The 19,019-nt window shown below is 40.0% G+C and overlaps 1 protein-coding gene across 7 annotated transcripts in view; it reads left to right on the top strand.

Moving 5' to 3' along the window:
- Positions 1–19,019, top strand: part of dlg3 (discs, large homolog 3 (Drosophila)) — a 534,760-nt gene that overhangs the window by 124,154 nt on the left and 391,587 nt on the right. The window lies entirely within an intron of this gene.

Below are 19,019 nucleotides of genomic sequence, written 5' to 3'. Positions count from 1 at the left end.
AGTTCCTGTTAATGAATAAAGCTACCTACTGAAAGATTGCACAAAGAGAATATAAGTAGAATCCAATTGCCAAGAATACTACCTATATTTACTTCAAGCATACCTTCTCTAAATTGTTTCTGAGCAAGGTGATTGCAATTTCTAGGCACATATGCATGTTCCTCAAAAATATTGACCTGTACTTAAAAACTTCAAGCGCATGTACGACAGCAGCTTAAAAGTCATGCATTTCTACTATTTCTTGCTCTGTAAAATAACATTCTGCCAAAATAGATTCTATACCCACCTTGATTTTCATTCTATGAAAGAAGATCTACTGTCATGAAGTCTAACTTAATTATTTTGAGGGGATGACAAATGCTGAAAGAACCAACCACTGTTTTTAAAGTGTTGTGGCATATATCTTATTTGTTTGGCACTATAATCTGCCCTTGATGAACCATTATCCTAAATGGTGGGTGCATAAAAAAATACTAGAAGCAATATTGCTTAGGAACACAGGGCTTAGGCGCAGGAATAAGTCATTCAATCATCCAAACATGCTTTGTCATTCAATAAGATCACAAGCTAATCTGGTTCTGGTCTCAACTGTTTTTTTTCCTGCCTGCCCCCATAACCCTTGTCTCACTTGTCTATCAAAATGTATCTAATTCAACCTCAAACAAATTCAATGACCCAGCCTCCAATGTTTTCTGAAGAAGAGAACAAATGACTTCCTGAGAAATAAAATTTCTACTCAACTCTCTCTCAAAAGTGAGTCCTTGTATTCTTAAACTGTTTCCCCTAGTTCTAGTCTTTCCTTTGAGGGATTCATCCTCTAAGAATCCACATTGTCAGTCCCCTCAGTTTCTTATATGTATCAATAAGATCATCTTTCATTTTTCTCTTCTCCAATGGGTAAAGACCCAACCTATTCCAACGTCTTTCATAAGATAACACCCTGAATGCAGAAGTGTGTCCTATGAATCTTCTGGGAACTACTTCCTACACAAATGTATCCTTTTTCAAAGGTTGCTGTGCTGACACCCAGAAGCTGCACACGATCAGCAACATATCTCAAATATATTTCAACAAAGATAAAAATTTAAAAAGAAATGAAATAATATATCATGTAAGAGAATTAAAGTGTTAAACTTTTTGGGATTTTGACATCTGGAAAAATGTCCATAGTACAGAGGGGAAAGTGCTGGATGTCTTGAAACGCATAAAGGTGGATAAATCCCCAGGACCTGATCGGGTGTTCCTAGAACTCTGTGAGCAGCTAGGGAAGTGATTGCTGGGCCTCTGGCTGACATGTTTGTATCATCGATAGTCACAGGTGAGGTGCCAGAAGACTGGAGGTTGACTAACGTGGTGCCACTGTTTAAGAAGAGTGGTAAGGACAAGCTAGCAAACCATAGACTAGTGAGCCTGACGTCGGTGGTGGGCAAGTTGTTGGAGGAAATCCTGAAGGATAGGATGTACGTGTATTTAGAAAGGCAAGGACTGATTAGGGATAGTCAACATGGCTTTGTGTGTGGGAAATCATGTCTCACAAACTTGATTGAGTTTTTGAAGAAGTAACAAAGATGATTGATGAGGGCAGAGCGGTAGATGTGATCTATATAGACTTCACTAAGACGTTCAACAAGGTTCCCCATGGGAGACTGGTTAGCAAAGTTAGCTCTCATGGAATACAGGGAGAATTAGCCATTTGGCTACAGATCTGGCTCAAAGGTAAAAGACAGAAGGTGGTGGTGGAGGGTGGTTTTTTTTAGACTGGAGGCCTGTGACCAGCGGAATGTCACAAGGATTGGTGCTGGGTCATTTTCGTCATTTATATAAATAATTTGGGTGTGAACATAGGAGGTATAGTTAGTTTGTTTGCAGATGATACCAAAATTGGAGGTGTAGTGGACAGCAAAGAAGTTTACCTCAGATTACAATCGGATCTTGATCAGATGGGCCATTGGGCTGAGGAATGACAGATGGAGTTTAATTTAGATAAATGCAAGGTGCTGCATTTTGGGAAAGCAAATCTTCACAGGACTTATACACTTAATAGTAGGGTCATAGGGAGTATTGCTGAACAAAGAGACCTTGGAGTGCAAGTTCATAGCTCCTTGAAAGTGGAGTCGCAGGTAGATAGGATAGTGAAGAAGGTGTTTGGTATGCTTTCCTTTATTGGTCACAGTATTGAGTACAGGAATTGGGAGGTCATGTTGCAGCTGTATAGAACATTGGTTAGGCCACTTTTAGAATATTGCGTGCAATTCTGGTCACCTTCCTATCAGAAGGACGTTGTGAAACTTGAAAGGGTTCAGAAAAGATTTACAAGCATGTTGCCAGGGTTGGAGGATTTGGAGAGGTATAAGGAGAGGCTGGAGGTGTTTACCCTGGAGCATCAGAGGCTGAGGGGTGACCTCATACAGGTTTATAAAATCATGAGGGGCATGGATAGGATAAATAGATAAAGCCCTTTCCCTTGGGATGGGAGAGTCCAGAACTAGAGGGCATAGGTTTCTAGTGAGAGGGGAAAGATATAAAAGAGACCTAAGAGCCAACTTTTTCACACAGCGCGTGGTGTGTGTATAGAATGAGCTGCAGGAGGAAGTGGTGGAGGCTGGTACAATTGCAACATTTAAAAGGCATATGGATGGGCATATGAGTAGGAAGGGTTTAGAGGGATATGGGCCAGGTGCTGGCAGGTGGGACTAGATTGGGTTGGGATATCTGGTCGACGTGGACGAGTTGGCAAATGGGACTAGATTAGGTTAGGATATCAGGTCAGCATGGACACATTGGACTGAAGGATCTGTTCTGTGCTGTACATCTCTATAACTCTATTTTAGTTTTAATTTTTAAAATAGCCTAAATATTGCATATGCATGGACTTATGCACATTTGGAAATAATTGACAGGGAGCATGTTGGATTGGTGATGTCAGCAAATATATGTTTTTTCAAACAAGATTAATTGTACGCACCAATGCTCTGTTTAAAACATTTTAAGTTCCCTTCTTGTATGTTCCATTCCCCTTGCAGTAAGTGACAATCTTCCATTTGTCTTCCTAATCACTTGCAGTACTCGCAAACTAACTTTTTATGATTCATTTGCCATGAACTGATATTACTATATACCTCCAAGTTCAGCAACTACTTTCTAATCAAATAATATACTAATGTTTTTTATTCTTTTTGCCAAATTGGCACATTCACAGTTTGTCACATTATACTCCCTCTGCTGGATTTTGTTCGCTTCCCCACCTTTACACCTTTCCCCACCTTGACAAGTTACTTTTTTACCCAACTTGCTGTCATCAGCAAATTTAGTTACCATTCTCTCGGCCTCCAATTCCAATTAATTAATTAGATGTTAACATGAACACTTGAAACACAAATTTTTTTCTTCTAATTCCACCTTTTGAACATAATCATTCAAATGTAAGCCTCCAGTAATTTTGATTTATGAACCATACAACAGATTATGGGTATGTAATATAAATTAGTCAAATAGTTTGAACTTTCCATTTATAATGACTGCATTTATTTGTAATTCCGAAAAGCCTAACTATAAAATGGGCTAGATAAAATGAACAGAGGTAATGATCAGGAGAGACCATTGATTCCTTCATCAGAGACCTCCATAGATTAGCAAACAATTGTGCATATGTCAATTTAAGGACTAAGTAACATGAAGCTATGTAGTCATCAGTGTGACATATGAAGCACAGGCAGATTTTTTACAGTCAAAAAAGGACATTAAGCTTGTGAAGGCATCATGGTTTGTGAGGTAATCTTACATCTGGAAGTAAAACCAAGAGAAAGTTCAAGGAGAGATCAGGTATGTAAAGGAGCCAAGCAAATCAGTGCAGTATGTAGGCCCAAAATCAGAAAGTGTACCAAAATAAAAGCTTAACTAAAGTACTGAAAATACACCAATGCCATTTCCGGACTTCACACGCAGCAGAAAAGAAGTATTTAAGTGAAATGATTGCCCAGCAGAGGGAGCTAAATATAACAGTTGTAACTGTGATCAGTTTAAGAAATATTTGCAAGGAATTAACCAACAGAAGTTAAATCACAACTAGATCCCAGATGTAGGAGAATCACAGCCACAAAGGTTAGATATCTCAGGAGAAATCAATAGCCCACACAGTAAATATTAGTTGGTAATTTTTGAGAGACAGTCCACTGAGTTTTAACAAGTCACCAGTGCAGCAGTTAGTATATTTTCCAATAAAGTTAAAATGGATAAAACAGATTAAGTTAAAAGCGTCTTCATTAAACTACAAAGCCCAGGAGGAACAAATTTAAATGTCAAAAGTCAGATCGTGGCAAATTTAACAACTCAATCATGTCTCTCAAACATGAAGAGATGACCAAGATGTTGATGAAGGAAAAGTGGTACACATTGTCTACATGGTCTTTTGCAAAGCGTTCGACAAGATTTTGCATGGTAGATTGGTCAGTAAGGTTAGATCACTTGGCTTGATAATAGGAAGCTGAGGGTGATGGTAGATGGTTGTTGCTCAGGTGAAGACCTTTAAATGATTTGGATGAGAATATAGGAGGCATGAATAGTAAGTTTGCAATGACATAAAATTTGGACAATGAAGAAGATTTTCTAAGGGTACAGTGGGATCTGATCAACTAGTTTAGTGGGCTGAGAAATGGCAGATGGAGCTTAATTTAGATAAAAACAAGGTGTTGTATTTTGGTAAGACAAACCAGGGCAGTACTTATATAGTAGGGCCTAGGCGTTGTTATTGAACAGAGAGATCGAGGGGTGCAGGTACGTAGTTCCTTGAAAGTGGCATCACTGGTGGACGGGCTGGTGAAAAATACATTAGGCACACTCACCTTCAGAGCATTGAATACAGGAGTTGGGACATTATGTTATGACATTGGTCAGGCCAATCTGGAGTATTGCATACAATTCTGGTAATCTTGCTATGTGAAGGATGTTATTAAAATTGGAAGGGTGCAAAGAAGATTTAGAAGGATGTAACCAAGATTTGAATGTTTGAGTTATGAAAAGATGCTGGAGAGACTGGGACTTTGTTCCTTGAAGTGTAGGAGACTGAGAGGTGACCTTATAAAGATTTATAAAATCAGTAAGGTGAGTAGCCAAGGGCTTTTCCTCAGGGTAGGGGTGTTTAAACGTAAAGGACATTGGTTAAAGGTGAGAGGGAAAATTTTAAAAGGTACTTGAGGGGCAACCTTTTCACACAGAGGGTGATGTAAGTATGGAACGAGCTGACAGATGAAGTGGTAGAGCAAAGTACACTTACAACATTTAAAAGACTTTCAGACAGGTACATTAATAGGAAAGTTTAAGAGGGCTATGGGCCAAATGTAGGCAAATGGGACTAGTTCAGTTTAGGAAACCTGATAGGCATGGATGAATTGGACCAAAGGGTCTATTTCTGTGCTGTATGACTCTATGACTCTCAGTATTAAGACAGAGAAATAACTGAACTACTTTACATCTTCCAGAATCATTTAGTTTTACTCTCAAAAGGTCAGCATGACAAAGAGTTCATGGTTCACAAAATTAGATGCATTGAGTGGATTCTGGCAAATAACTTTCGAGCTGGAATGAAAATTATTTTAAAAATTTTATTATAAAAATTTATAATGCTTTTTGGTTGATGCAGTTTTCACATTTGGAATTGTGTAAGCACCTGAAATAATCCAGAAACCAAGGTGCAATATACTTCAAGGAAAGGAAGAAATAATATAATGTATAGTTATTACACAGCTCAATAAAAGGAGAACACAGGTGTAGAGTTAAGGGCATTCTGAAAACATTACAGGAGGCAGATCTGGCAGTAAATGACAAATATGAATTTACAAAGCTATGATCAAATTCTTCGACCACATGGTGCAAGTCACAAGCATGAAGGTGGATCTTCAGAAGATCAGGCCGATCAGAGAATTATTTCAATCCATGAACTTAACAGAATTGCAAAGAAGTCTAGATATTGTCAGGCAGTCAGGGAACTTCATTCCTAACCTATCAGCAAACAACAAGCAACAAGCAATCAAAAGAACTGCTGAGATAAGGCGAACAATGATTTTGGAATGTTGTACAAATAAATTATTTTGAAAAAATAATTACTCATTTATTAAAATGTATTGTCATGTTCCAACCCATAGTTACTGAAGATAATAGCAGAAAATGCAACTTTCACAGGATTGGGTGTAGTTTTACAATTCTCAGAAGATGGTTAAACGGAGACCAGCGTATTATGCTGCAGGTTCTAATAGAATTTTTGAAAAGGCATGTCACAGTTGAAACAGGAGGCCTGGTGGCAACATGGACTTGTATGAAATTCTCAAAGTATGTTGTGGGCTTAAGATTTAAGATTGAAAGAGACCACAAAACATCAGATCCTCTTGTTAATAAGAAAACAATTGCAAAGAGGCAATCTTGTATTTAGCATTTCAGAATGTGTTTGATAAGATACGACTCAACTACTGAGTGTAACCAAGCTAAGTGTCAAACATGGCTGATATTTTGTTCATAATACTAGTTAAAGAGATTGACAAACAAGATTTGGAGTTGATAGCAGGAGTAGAAGGAGTCATTTGTGGGTGGCACGGTGGCACAGTGGTTAGCACTTCTGCCTCACAGCGCCAGAGACCCGGGTTCAATTCCCGCCTCAGGCGACTGACTGTGTGGAGTTTGCACATTCTCCCCGTGTCTGCGTGGGTTTCCTCCGGGTGCTCCAGTTTCCTCCCACAGTCCAAAAATGTGCAGGTCAGGTGAATTGGCCACGCTAAAATTGCCTGTAGTGTTAGATGCAGGGGTAAATGTAGGGGAATGGGTATGGGTGGGTGCGCTTCGGCGGGTCGGTGTGGACTTGTTGGGCCAGAGGGCCTGTTTCCACACTGTAAGTAATCTAATCTAGAAGTCTGTACATCCATTTAAATAGGAAATCTACCAATACCAGTGAAGAAATTGTCGCAAATCAGAGTCACTCAAAGCAGACAGAAATATGTATGCATGTTAGAAGATATTATCAGAAAGGATAGCCAGCATAAATCTCCAGTAACCCTATACTGAGATGACGCTTTGAGCACTAAAAGCATTTCTCAAATTAGTTGATGATGTATTGATACTTGAGAAAAGATTGGTAATAGGTAGAATGCTCAGAAATGATATTCTCCAAATATTGTTTCAAGGTCATCTTGTAATTTCAAAATGCTGAGTAAGAGTCCAGCAAGCAGTTTGGTAACCTGGAATGGCTCAATCAATTGAAAAGCCAATGGCAAACTTTAAGACTTGCACTCAGGAATGGCATCAATATTAATGTCAAAAGTCCAACCAAGACTTTGAGAAAGGCTAGGAATGGACTTGTTTGAGTTTGAATGGAAGATTTATATTATAGGTTATTACTCAAGGTAAATTGAGATAAATTGTTCCTCTAGTATTGTGCCATATATGGTGATAAAATCATTGAAAAATGTTTATTCAACTCATGGTATTCCATACATAATAGTATTTGAAATGTACTACAGTTCACAAATAAGCAATCTACAGGATTTGCCGATGCATATGCATTCCTTTTCATTGACTGGTAGTGAATGATGAAGCAGACTGAGGAGTCAGAACCATAAAGTCATTGCCGAATATGAGTAACAATATTGATTTGGCGTTATGAAACTATAGATTATCACTATTGCCAAATGAATAGTCACCATCAGAAATATTATTTGGGAGAAGCCTGCGATCACAGTTTCCATCATTGTCTAAAAGATTAAGACCTCATGTTACCATAGAAGAACATAATAGAGTGAGATAGCGCACACAAGTCTAACGTGAGAAAGAGTGGGGATCTTCAGTCATTGTCATTGAGCAACAGAAGTGTCATTTCTTCAGTAAAGATCTGCGATCAACAGCAGTTCCTTACTTATTGTAACTATGAAATCAAAGTCTAATGCATCTGTGCTTGCAGGGTATAGCAGTAGTTGTTGTGGTTATTGTGGAATTGTTGGCCATTTCTCCATGGAACACAGAAGCTTTTAACCTCAGTGTTGCTGGACAAATCTGCGCCAGGCTGCCTTAATTTATTAAGCTGGTAACCTTGCTTTAAACAGACCATACTCCTAGTGATTCTTTTAACCGATCTCGAGACCGAGACACCTCGTGCAGAAGAAGCTCTTCGGGCCATCGGGTCTGTATCAACACATGAGAAACACTTTCAAACTAATCCCAATTACCAACACTTGGCCCATAGCCTTAAATGTTATGATGTGCTATGTGCTCATCTGGGTACATTTTAAAGGATGTGAGGCAATCTGCCTCTACCACCCTCCCAGGCAGCGCATTCCAGACCAGGACCATCCTCTGGGTAAAAAATATTTTTCTCACATTCTCCCAAATCTCCTGCCCCTCACCTTGAACCTGTGTTCTCTCCCAACTGACTCTTCAACTAAAGGAAACAGCTGCTCATTATCCATGCCCCTCATAATCTTGTAGATCTCAATCAGATTGCCCCTCAGTCTTCTCTGCACCAGTGAGAACAACCCAAGCCTATCCAACCTTTCCTCATAATTTAAATTTTCCATTCCAGACAGCAACCTGGTGAATCTCGTCTGCGCCCCCTCCAGTGCAATCATATTCTTCCTGTAATGTGATGACCAGAACTGCACACAGTACTCTAGCTGTGCTGTTAGCTTGTTCTATACAACTCCAACATGACTTCCCTACTTTTATAACCTACGCCTTAATCGATGAAGGTAAGTGTCCCATATGCCTTTCTCACCACCCTATTAACATGCCCTCCCACCTTCAGAGATCTATGAACAATATACCAAGATCAATTTGTTTCACAGAGTTCCCCAGTGTCGTAATGCTCATTGAATACTTCCTTGTCAGATTACTCCTCCCAAAGTGATCAACTCACATTTTTCAGGGTTGAATTCCATCTGCCACTCATCTGCTCATGTGTCTTCTTGTACCCTAAGACACTGAACCTCACTGTTAACCATCCGAGCAATCTTTGAGTCAGCTGCAAACTTACTAATCCAACCCCCCGCACAGTCTTCGATGTCATTTAACGAATAATGAATAAGGGGGACCAGCACTGACTCTTCTGGTACCCCACTGAATGCTGGCTTCCAATCACTAAAACACCCTTATGGCATCACCTTGTTTCCTGTAACTGAGTCAATTTTGAGTCTACTTTATTTAATTTCTCTGTTTCCCATGTGTATTTGCCTTCTTGATGAGTCTTATAAGTGAGAATTTGTCAAAGGCTTTGCTTAAATCCATATAAATGACATCAACTGCACTATCCTAATCTACATGCCTGGTCATATCTCAAAAGATTCAATCAAATTTGTTAGGCATGACCTCCCTCTGATGAAGCCATGCTGACTATCCCTGATCAGGCCTTGTAAAGATAGATGCTCTCCTTTAGAATTTTCTACAGTTGTTTCCCTACCACTGGCTTGTGACTCACTGTTCTGTGGTTCTCTGACTTAACTCTACAATCTTTAGAGTCATAGAGATACACAGCACAGAAACACACATCCTGCTCATCCATAAAACCAGATATCCTTAATAAACCTAGTCCCATTTGCCAGCATTTGGCCCATATCCCTCTAAACCCTTCCTATCCATAATCCTCTAAATCCATCCTACCCATATCCCTCTGAACTCATCCAGATGCCTTTTAGATGTTGCAGTTGTACCAGCTTTCACCACTTCCTCTGGCAGCTCACTCCATACACGCACTACCTTCTGTGTGAAAAAGTTGCCTCTTAGGTCCCTTTAAATCTTTCCCCACTCACCTTAAACTTATGCCCTCTAGTTTTGGATTCCCTCACCCCAGGGAAAAGACCATGCCCCTCATGATTTTATAAACTTCTATAAGGTCACCCCTCAGCCTCCAAAGCTCCAAGGAAATTAGCCCCAGTCTATTCAGCCTTCCCCTAAAGTTCAAGCCCTCTAACCCTGGCAACATCCTTGTAAATCTTTTCTGAACCCTTTCAGTTTTCACAACGTCCTTCCTGTAGCATGGAGACCAGAACTGCATACAGTATTCCAAAAGTGGCCTAGCCAATGTCCCTTTCAGCCATAGCATGACCTCCTAACTCCTATACGCAATGCACTGACCAATAAAGACAAGTATACCAAAAGCCTTCTTCACTATCCATTTTTAAGGAACTATGAACTTGCACTCCAAGGTCTCTTTGTTCAGCAACACTCCCCAGGACCTTACCATGAAGCGTACTTAAATATTGGGACCACATTAGTTCTTCTCCAGCCCTCTGACATCTCTCTGTGGCCAGAGAGCAATTAAAATTTGGGTCAGTGCCCCTGCAATCTCCTTCCATGCTTTCCACAGCAGGCTAGGACACAATTCATCTTGGCCTAGAGATCAGTCCACCTTTAAGCCTGCCAACACCTCCAATGTCTTGTCCTTCTCTATGTCAATTTGCTCAAGCACCTTGCACTCTCTCCCCCTGGGATCCATACCTTTTGGGTTCTTTTGGGTGAAGATAGATGTGAAGTATTGGTTCAGCACTCTATCAATGTCCTCTGGCTCTACCCACAAATTGTCTCCTTGATCCCTAATAGGCCCAACTCTTTCTCTGGTTATCCTCTTCTCATTGGTATACTTAGAGAATATCTTGGGATTTTCCCTAATTTTAGTAGCCACAGCTTTCTCATATCCCCACTTTGCTTTCCTGATTGCTTCATAAGCTCCACCCTGCACTAATTTGTTTGCCTTCCACATGCTCAAAACTTCTCTTTACTTTCTCATTGCATCCTGAATATCTCTGGTCATCTATGGTTCTCTGGGCTTATTATTCCTTCCTATCAGTCTAGAGGGAAATTGTTGGGCTTGTACCGTCCCCTATTCTTTTTGAATGCCCCCCACTGCTCTTCTGTAGATTTTCCCAGCAGTAGCTATTCCCAGTCTACCTTGTCTAGACCCTGCCTTATTTTACTGAAATCCACTCTCCCATTGATGCAACCAGGGACATGGCCTCCACTACCTTTCCTGAAGTCAATGACTAGCTCCTTTGTTCTGTTGATGATTATTGAAAGATTGTTGTCCATACAATGCAGTAAAGCACTCTATCTCCTTCCTGTACTTGGTCTTGTGGTTGTTTGAGATCTGACCTACAATCATGGTATCATCAGCAAATGGAATTTGGCCACATAGTCATGTGTATATAAGGAGTATAATAGGGGGCTGAGTATGTGGCCTTGCAAGGCACTAGTGGTGAGGATTATCGTGGGTGAGGTGTTGTGACCTATCTTTACTGACTGTGGTCTGTTGGTCAGGATATTCAGTTACAAAGTGGGAAGCAGAGGCCTTGGTGTCAGAGTTTGGAGATGAGTTTGTTTGGAATTATAGTGTCGAAGGCAGAGCTATAGTCAATAAGTAAGAGCCTCTGTGAATTGTGCATAGAGTTTCTCCTCAATTTCCTGCTGGCTCTCTGAGGGTCTGTAATAAAAACTTAGCAATGTAGCTGCCCCATTTTTATTCCTAAGCTCTGTGTACAAAGCTTCATTGGCTACCTCCTCCAAGATAGCATCTCTCCTTCCTGCAGTAACTATCTCCTTAACTATTTTTTAAAGTTCATTCACAGGATGAGGGCGTCGTTGGCCAAGCCAGCATTTATTGCCCTTCCTTAGTTGCCCAGAGGGCAATTGAGAGACATCCACATTGCTGTAAGTCTGGAGTCACATGTAAGCCAGACCAGGTAAGGATGGCAAATTCCTTCCCTAAAGGATATTAGTGAACCAGATGGGTTTTTCCAACAATTGACAATGGATTCACAGTCATGAACAGATTCTTACTTCCAGATTTTACTGAGTTCAAATTACACAATCTACCATGCGGGATTCAAACCTGAGTTCCCAGAACATTACCTGAGTCTCTGGAATAACAGTGTAGTGATAATAACATTAGACCATTGCCTCCCCTAATGATGCAATGCCTCCTCTTTTTTTTAACCCTTCTCTGTCTCACCTGAAGATTCATATCCCAGAATGTTGGGTTGCCAATCTTACCCCCCGTCACTTCAGTTTTACTTTAAAATCTAAGGCTGAAAACAGTTCTTGTCTTCACCTTTTCTTCAACCCGTCTGTCTTGACTTAAACTCACAGGGCTGAGTCTTATCATTTCTTGACTAATGTCATTTTTGTCAAGTGTCAAAGAGGGTTTCTGTCTATGAGACTGAATTGGTTTCTAGTGTGACCATTCTAAATCTGCCTCATTAATCAGCATCCCCCTCCCTCTGGCACCCCTCCTATCCAATGCTAGCTTCTTTCTCTCCCTCACAAAAACTGGAAAATATTAATTCTGTGATATTTTTGGAATAGGCCACCATCCCTGATGTCAGCACCATTTTGAAAGTCCAGCCATGCACCAGGTAAAGTGTTAATAGTTCAAGTTAACCTTCATCATTGATGTAGTTGCACAGCCAGGCTTTCTCACAGCACAGAGGCAGTACAGCTGGCAGTGCCTAATACATGTAACAGCACATTCCGCCCCAATTGTTGTTTAAGCACCAGGCCACACATTTCACTGGTCCATAACTTCATTTCACCTAACAATCCTTTCTATGTCACTGTTTTTCCATGCTGTAAAAACTCCATGAATCTACTCTGTCCCAATGCCCACTGGAGTTCAACATCTCATCACTGTCCACTGTGGGTCCATCATAGTCAGGAAGGCCTTCAAATGTTGTAAAAGCAGAACCCAAAAGCAGACAGAAATAAAACCAACAGAGGCAGCAATTCCCCTCAGCATTCATGAGAATTGCTGCATCTTCAACAATAAGTTTTTGGGCAGTCAGTGAGTCATTACTGAACCCAGCTCCCATCTACTGAAAGTGGGCATTAGTTATGTCTTGTCTGACTTGTAATGCCAGATGAACCTGTACTCTGTCATGCACAAATAAAGTTTTCCCTTGCTGAACATCCTCATCATCCTCAAAAGATTGTTCTCATTTCCCAATTCCTCAATATTCATCATATCCCCTTGTTGCCTGCCCCAGTTGTGCAGATAGGATTATGTGGCACACTCTGTCCACAGTACTCTGAACGGCCCAGTCAGACATGTCCAAGCAGCAGAACCTTATCTGGACTTATTGTCTGTTCTATCATGGCCTAGGATTATATTTCCACACCACCTCAGTCAGGAGTTGTGTAATGTTCAAAGAAGGTAGCTGTTGCCCTGCAGTATTAGCCTTGCAAAGCATCTGGACTCTCAAATGCTGGAGGAACATTAGAGTTCTCAAGAATGTAGGAGTCATGGCATTCCTATGGTACCGGGCACAAACCTCTAAGAAGTGATACCGATAATCACAGATCACTCACATATTTATGAACTTGAATCCATTCTATTCGTGAACTCTTCATTGCTGTCACATGGTCATTGCTGTGCAAAGTATGTATATTGTACTGCACTGTATATCTGCTGTTAACCAACTATGTTGCTGAAGCTTACGGGCCAGGGCTGCAGCACTGGTTTTGTCACAGGGAAATTAGATGAAGGAGTGTAATTATGCACAGAAGATATTGGTCACAGCATTCATGCATTTGGTGGGTTAATGATCGAGAGATACTACACAGGTCTCCTGTGGCTCCCGGAAGGAGCTGTCCTTGTGAAAGTACAGTGCAGCTGTCACATTGATAGTGACCGAGCTAAAGTGACCACATACTGCTGTTTCAGAAATCAGCATAATTCAGTCATACTGTCGCAGGACGCATGTAGCCTATGGTGGCATTGCATGTGATTCATCCAGGAAAGAAAAATGACATCATGGATGAAACTGATCCTACACTCTCTCCAGTACATTCCGAGTGCCCTTAAGTTGTGACTCCTAATTGTGGTGGACACTGTTTGATGTCTGCTTCAGATTGCTCCTGCACCAGTTCTTTCTCCATTCCTCCAAAGTCTTCTTCCATTGTTGTTGCATGTTACAACAGCAATGATTACACCTGCATGGGATCACACATGCTGGCAATGCTCCTGTATTAGGAACGTAGGGAACGGAAAAGAACCTTAGCAATGGGAACGGTCTACAGTCGCATCCCTTGACATGCTGCATGCATGAAATGACATATGTTGCGTGCCAACGAGGAGGGTCATGGAATGATGATTGCTGGCAAATATGATGACACTAAACAACACTTTTCACTGTATTTGTGAGAAATATCCATGACAATAAATACATCAAATCAAATGAAGCAGCCTGGCTTTGAGCTTTACCATATGCAAAACAACTTCAAAGTAATCTGCGCACTTAAATGTACCTGAGGGGGCAAAACACTGAAAGGCAATGTAGGACAGGAATACTGTGAATATCCAGATAACCGCTAAGTGAGTGAATACTAAGAGAGCAAGCAAGCAGCATTGAGATACAGCCTGGTCCAGCCCATGATTTGGCTGCCTGTCCATATGCTCAGTGTTGTTGCAGCGGCATTGCAGTAGTGCTTGCCAATGAACACCAAAGTGACATGGCAGTGTAGAAGCATATTGTAAGTGGATTGGAGATGTGCCTTGATGGTTCTGCATGTCTGGCATGTACTGGATGCCAAAGTCCAAGGATCTGCAAGTGTATAGCTGTTGCCCGACAGTGTGCCCTGAGATTTTGATGTTGGATGTCAAAGACAATGAGAAGGAGGAAAAAATGGAAAGCAGGAGTCACCAGGTACTTTCATGTCAGGAATTCTCAACATTGTTCCTATTTGAGTTTTAGAATAGCAACCCGCATATAAATGAAGTGAGATTTAACGTTAATGAGCATGATAATGAGCAATAATAGGCATCTTGCCATTTCCCAGGAAAAATCTTGTCTCTATAACCAGGACTTGGCTGGAAAATGCAACTTGTTCCCTATGTCCTTGAAAAAGACCTCAAATAGATTTCATATGCAATTCTCCCAGATTTCTCACCACAGCCCATGTTGCTCAGACCCCGATACAATTCTGCTGCTAGTGAGTCATCAAATTACATGATAAAGTATGTTGGCAACAACAGAAATTACTGCCTAGTAAACCATGGCAGTATTGAAAATTAGGAAGCAAACCTGAGATTATCTGGTGAAAGACAAATTCACAAAATATTTTTTCAGTAAATTGTCAACACAGGAAAAGTCTCTGAACAGAAAACTCTCTGGAGAAAGCACTAGAGCACAATGTCAAACATCATTTTCCTAGGGGAAACTAGCTTTTAAAATAGCAGTGAGTTCAGAAAAAACTCAATAGCCACTAAGAGGAGAAATCCGAATTGAGTACTCATGAGGATAAAAAATTAACAGAAACCCAAAACAGATTTAATCCCTTGAGGGAAAAGTTAAAAATGTTTAGTCTTTGCCCAAAAGACTAGGCTGGGGAGTACAAGTGAGACCTCTGGCAGTGAGTTAACAAATGTCTGAACTGTTCACTCAATTGCAAAATAAACAACAACAAATGAATATATTTCTTCAGTTATGGGCCTAAAGAACATCAATTAAAAAAGGAAAAAAAATTGGGAATAACAATTGTTATTGCAATTCAAGGCGTTCGAGTCCTAACAGCACAGTTAATGTCATTTTTATTATTTCAATAATTTGAACAACAAATTCAAAGTTTTATTTGGCAAATAAGAAGTTCTTTTGATTTATTATTTAAAATATGAACATTTGGAAAAAGGAAAAGAGCACATAGCTGGTGATCTGTTGTCAAATTGTTGCAAAATTACCTGAAATGTAGAAAAAAAAAGTGCAAGTGTCATGGCAGACATCTTCGACACAGTCAAAAGTTAATGAGTCTTATTGAATTAAACCATTTTGAGAAAGTTCTATCTATAGAAAATAGATAAATCCTTGGTAAATCCTTCAACATCTTGGCAAAGGAATATCCTCATTAAACTCTATGATGCCACCATAAATGTAAAGGAAGCTATACTTTGCATTCAAAACGATATTTAAATTGTCTGAAACTTGTAACCGCTTCCAATTTTTGCATTGCAACAATAACCTTCATAAGAACAAAGATTCAACAGAAATTTCAATCAACTAAGAATTCTTGTAAAAATCCAGAAATCCACTTAATAGATTAATGAATTAGAAAATGTGCAAAGCACAGTTCCTAAAATTTCATACAGCTTCTGGACTGGATATCAAATCAGATGCTGAATAGGTTAGCACATGTCTGTACTACATGGGAAGAACATCAGATCATATGTTGCACAATGAACAGATTGATATGAAACAGATTACATTTGACAATCTCCTAACAGATTTTCTCAATATTTTACTTCAAGAACAACTATAAAACTGATGATATTGTAATAGCAGCTATCAACTCCCATGAGAATCTGTACATAATTTTAATTATGATTTATCTGTACACAGCTATCAAAATTTACAACAACGTTTCATTTACAATAGAATTATCACTGGTCTCTTAAATGAATCAATCACTGAATTTCTTTAGTTAGTTGAGGATCTAACTATGGAATAGCAGTGGATACATAGTCTAGGAAGTTGTTCAAGAAGCATTATACAGTAAAGGTTTCATTGAATGCAGAACATATTTAAAACACGGTAAACCATAGGAGACAGACCTGTCATCTTAACAATATACCACATGTGGCAACATTAATGCAAAACCTTAGGCAACCTATACTATAGTATCTTGTCACAGGTCTTGTTCCAAAACCCCACATCAGTAAAGACAAAGCTGTCCAGGCTTCTGCCAACAATATACTCAATGTGGCAAAAGAAGTCACTTTTCAAAGATGTGCTACAGTCTAAAGAACATACCAAGTAATAAATCAGATTGTTCTCAATTAAACATGTATATTTAAATTTCTTAGAACAGAACCTTGAAAGATATGTCAATCCTGCAAATGAATAAGCTTCATTATAAAAACAAAGCAACTAGCTAGGAAAAACCTGTATTACTCTTCCACGGGAGAAATTAAACAGTCACCTGCTGTAGATTTAACAGAAGCCATCTACATAAATGGTTATCCAACCAAATTTAGGCCAGATACTAGTGTCAGTATTATGATTATCTTGGATGACACCCCATGATTAGTGGACATGAACACTTTATGACCTATTTAAAGCTATGTGCAGCTGGAGGTTCTATACCCACACTTAAAGGGATGGTGTACCAGCATTCAAGGAGCACATTTATATGGATAATGCATACATCACCAGTGACCAACAATTTCTTTACTTATTCATGGGATGTGGGCATCACTAGCTGTCAGCATTTATTGCCCATCCCTAGTTGCCTTTGAGATCCTCTTCATTGGTTGAGAAGACATATTTTTCCCTAAACCACAAGCACAGAGTCTAGGAACTCCCACACACTGCAAAAAGTGTCTCCCACCCTCCCACCTTACTAGTTTAAATCCTCCCAAGCAGTTCTAGCAAATTTCCCTGCCAGTTTATTAGTCCCCTTCCAATTTAGGTGAAATCCGTCCTTCTTGTACAGGTCACTTCTACCCCAAAAGAGATTTCAATGATCCAAAAACGTGAATCCTTCTCCCATACACCAGCTCCTCAGCCATGCATTCATCTGCTGTATCCTCCTATTCCTGCCCTCACTAGCTTGTAGCACTGGGAGTAATCCAGATATTACTACCCTTGAAGACCTCCTTTTTAAATTTCTGCCTAACTCTCTGTAATCTCCCTTCAGAATCTCAACCATTTCCCTTCCTATATCATTGGTTCCAATGTGGACAATGACCTCTTGCTGACCCCTCTCCTCCGTGAGAACATTCTGCACCCTCTGAGACATCCTTGATCCTGGCACCAGGGAAACAACACACCATTCTGCTTTTTCTCTGTTGGCCACAGAAACGTCTGTCTGTATCTCGGACTACAGAATCCCCTAACACAATTGATCTCTTAGAAGCCAACGTACCCTTTGTTGCATTAAAACCAGTCTCAATACCAGAAACCTGGCTGTTCTTGCTACATTCCCCTGAGAATCCATTACCCCCTACACTTTCCAAAACAGCATACCTGTTTGAAATGGGTATATCCACAAAAGACTTCTGCCCTGGGTGCCTACCCACTTGCCCTTCCTGGCGTTAACCCATCTATGTGACTATATCTGAGACTTTCCCCCCTTCCTATAACTGCCATCCATCACATACTGTTGCCATTGCAAATTCCTCATTGCTTCAATCTGTCTCTCCAACCGATCCACTCGATCTGATAAGATTCGCATCCAGCAGCATTTATGGCAGATATAATCCGCAGTAACCCTTAAACTCTCTTTAAACTCCCACATCTGACAAGAAGTACATATCACTGCAAAGGCCATTTTTGCTCCTTCACAATCTACAGACCCAGAAAATAACACCGTCTTATTCCTCTACAAACACTGCCCCAGGTTAAATTAATAGCTATGTTATATGTTAAGTTTAATCAGGAGACTTATCTCCAAAAACATATTATCAACAAAGAACCCACTGTACTCACTAATATAACCCTTCTCTTGGACAGACTTAAAACAACAATTAACTTATCTGATTTTGTGTTGTGAACTTCACCCAAACCGGTTCTCCCAAGATTAGTTGTGAAATTCACTGTTTGTTAATTTTCCCAGATGCACCAGCGACACATGAATTCAAAAACAGCAAAGGCAGTAACTGTGCAGGTTCTCTCTCTCTCTCTCTCTTCATTTATAAAAATGATGAAAAGCAGTGGACCTGGTAATGATCCTTGTTGCATTCCACTGGCCACAAGCCTCCAGTCTGAAAGGCAATCCTCCACCATCACCCTCTGTCTTCTTCCTTCGAGCCAGTTCTGTTTTCAAATGGCTAGTTCTCTCTGTATTCCATTTGATTTAACCTTGCTAACCAGGCTACCATGAGGACCTTTGTCGAATGCCTTACTAAAATTCATACAGATCACATACAATGTTCCAACCTCATCAATCCCCTTTGTTACCTCTTCAAAAAAACTCAATAAAGTTAGTGAGACATGATTTCCCATGCAGAAAGCCATGTTGACTATCCCTAATTAGTCATTGCCTTTCCAAATACGTGTAAAACCAGT

Source organism: Chiloscyllium punctatum, chromosome 25 (assembly GCF_047496795.1).
Source record: "Chiloscyllium punctatum isolate Juve2018m chromosome 25, sChiPun1.3, whole genome shotgun sequence".
In the NCBI taxonomy this organism is placed as follows: Eukaryota; Metazoa; Chordata; class Chondrichthyes; order Orectolobiformes; family Hemiscylliidae; genus Chiloscyllium; species Chiloscyllium punctatum.
Note: the sequence above shows the minus strand (reverse complement) of the source record. Positions and strands in the feature narration are given on the sequence as shown.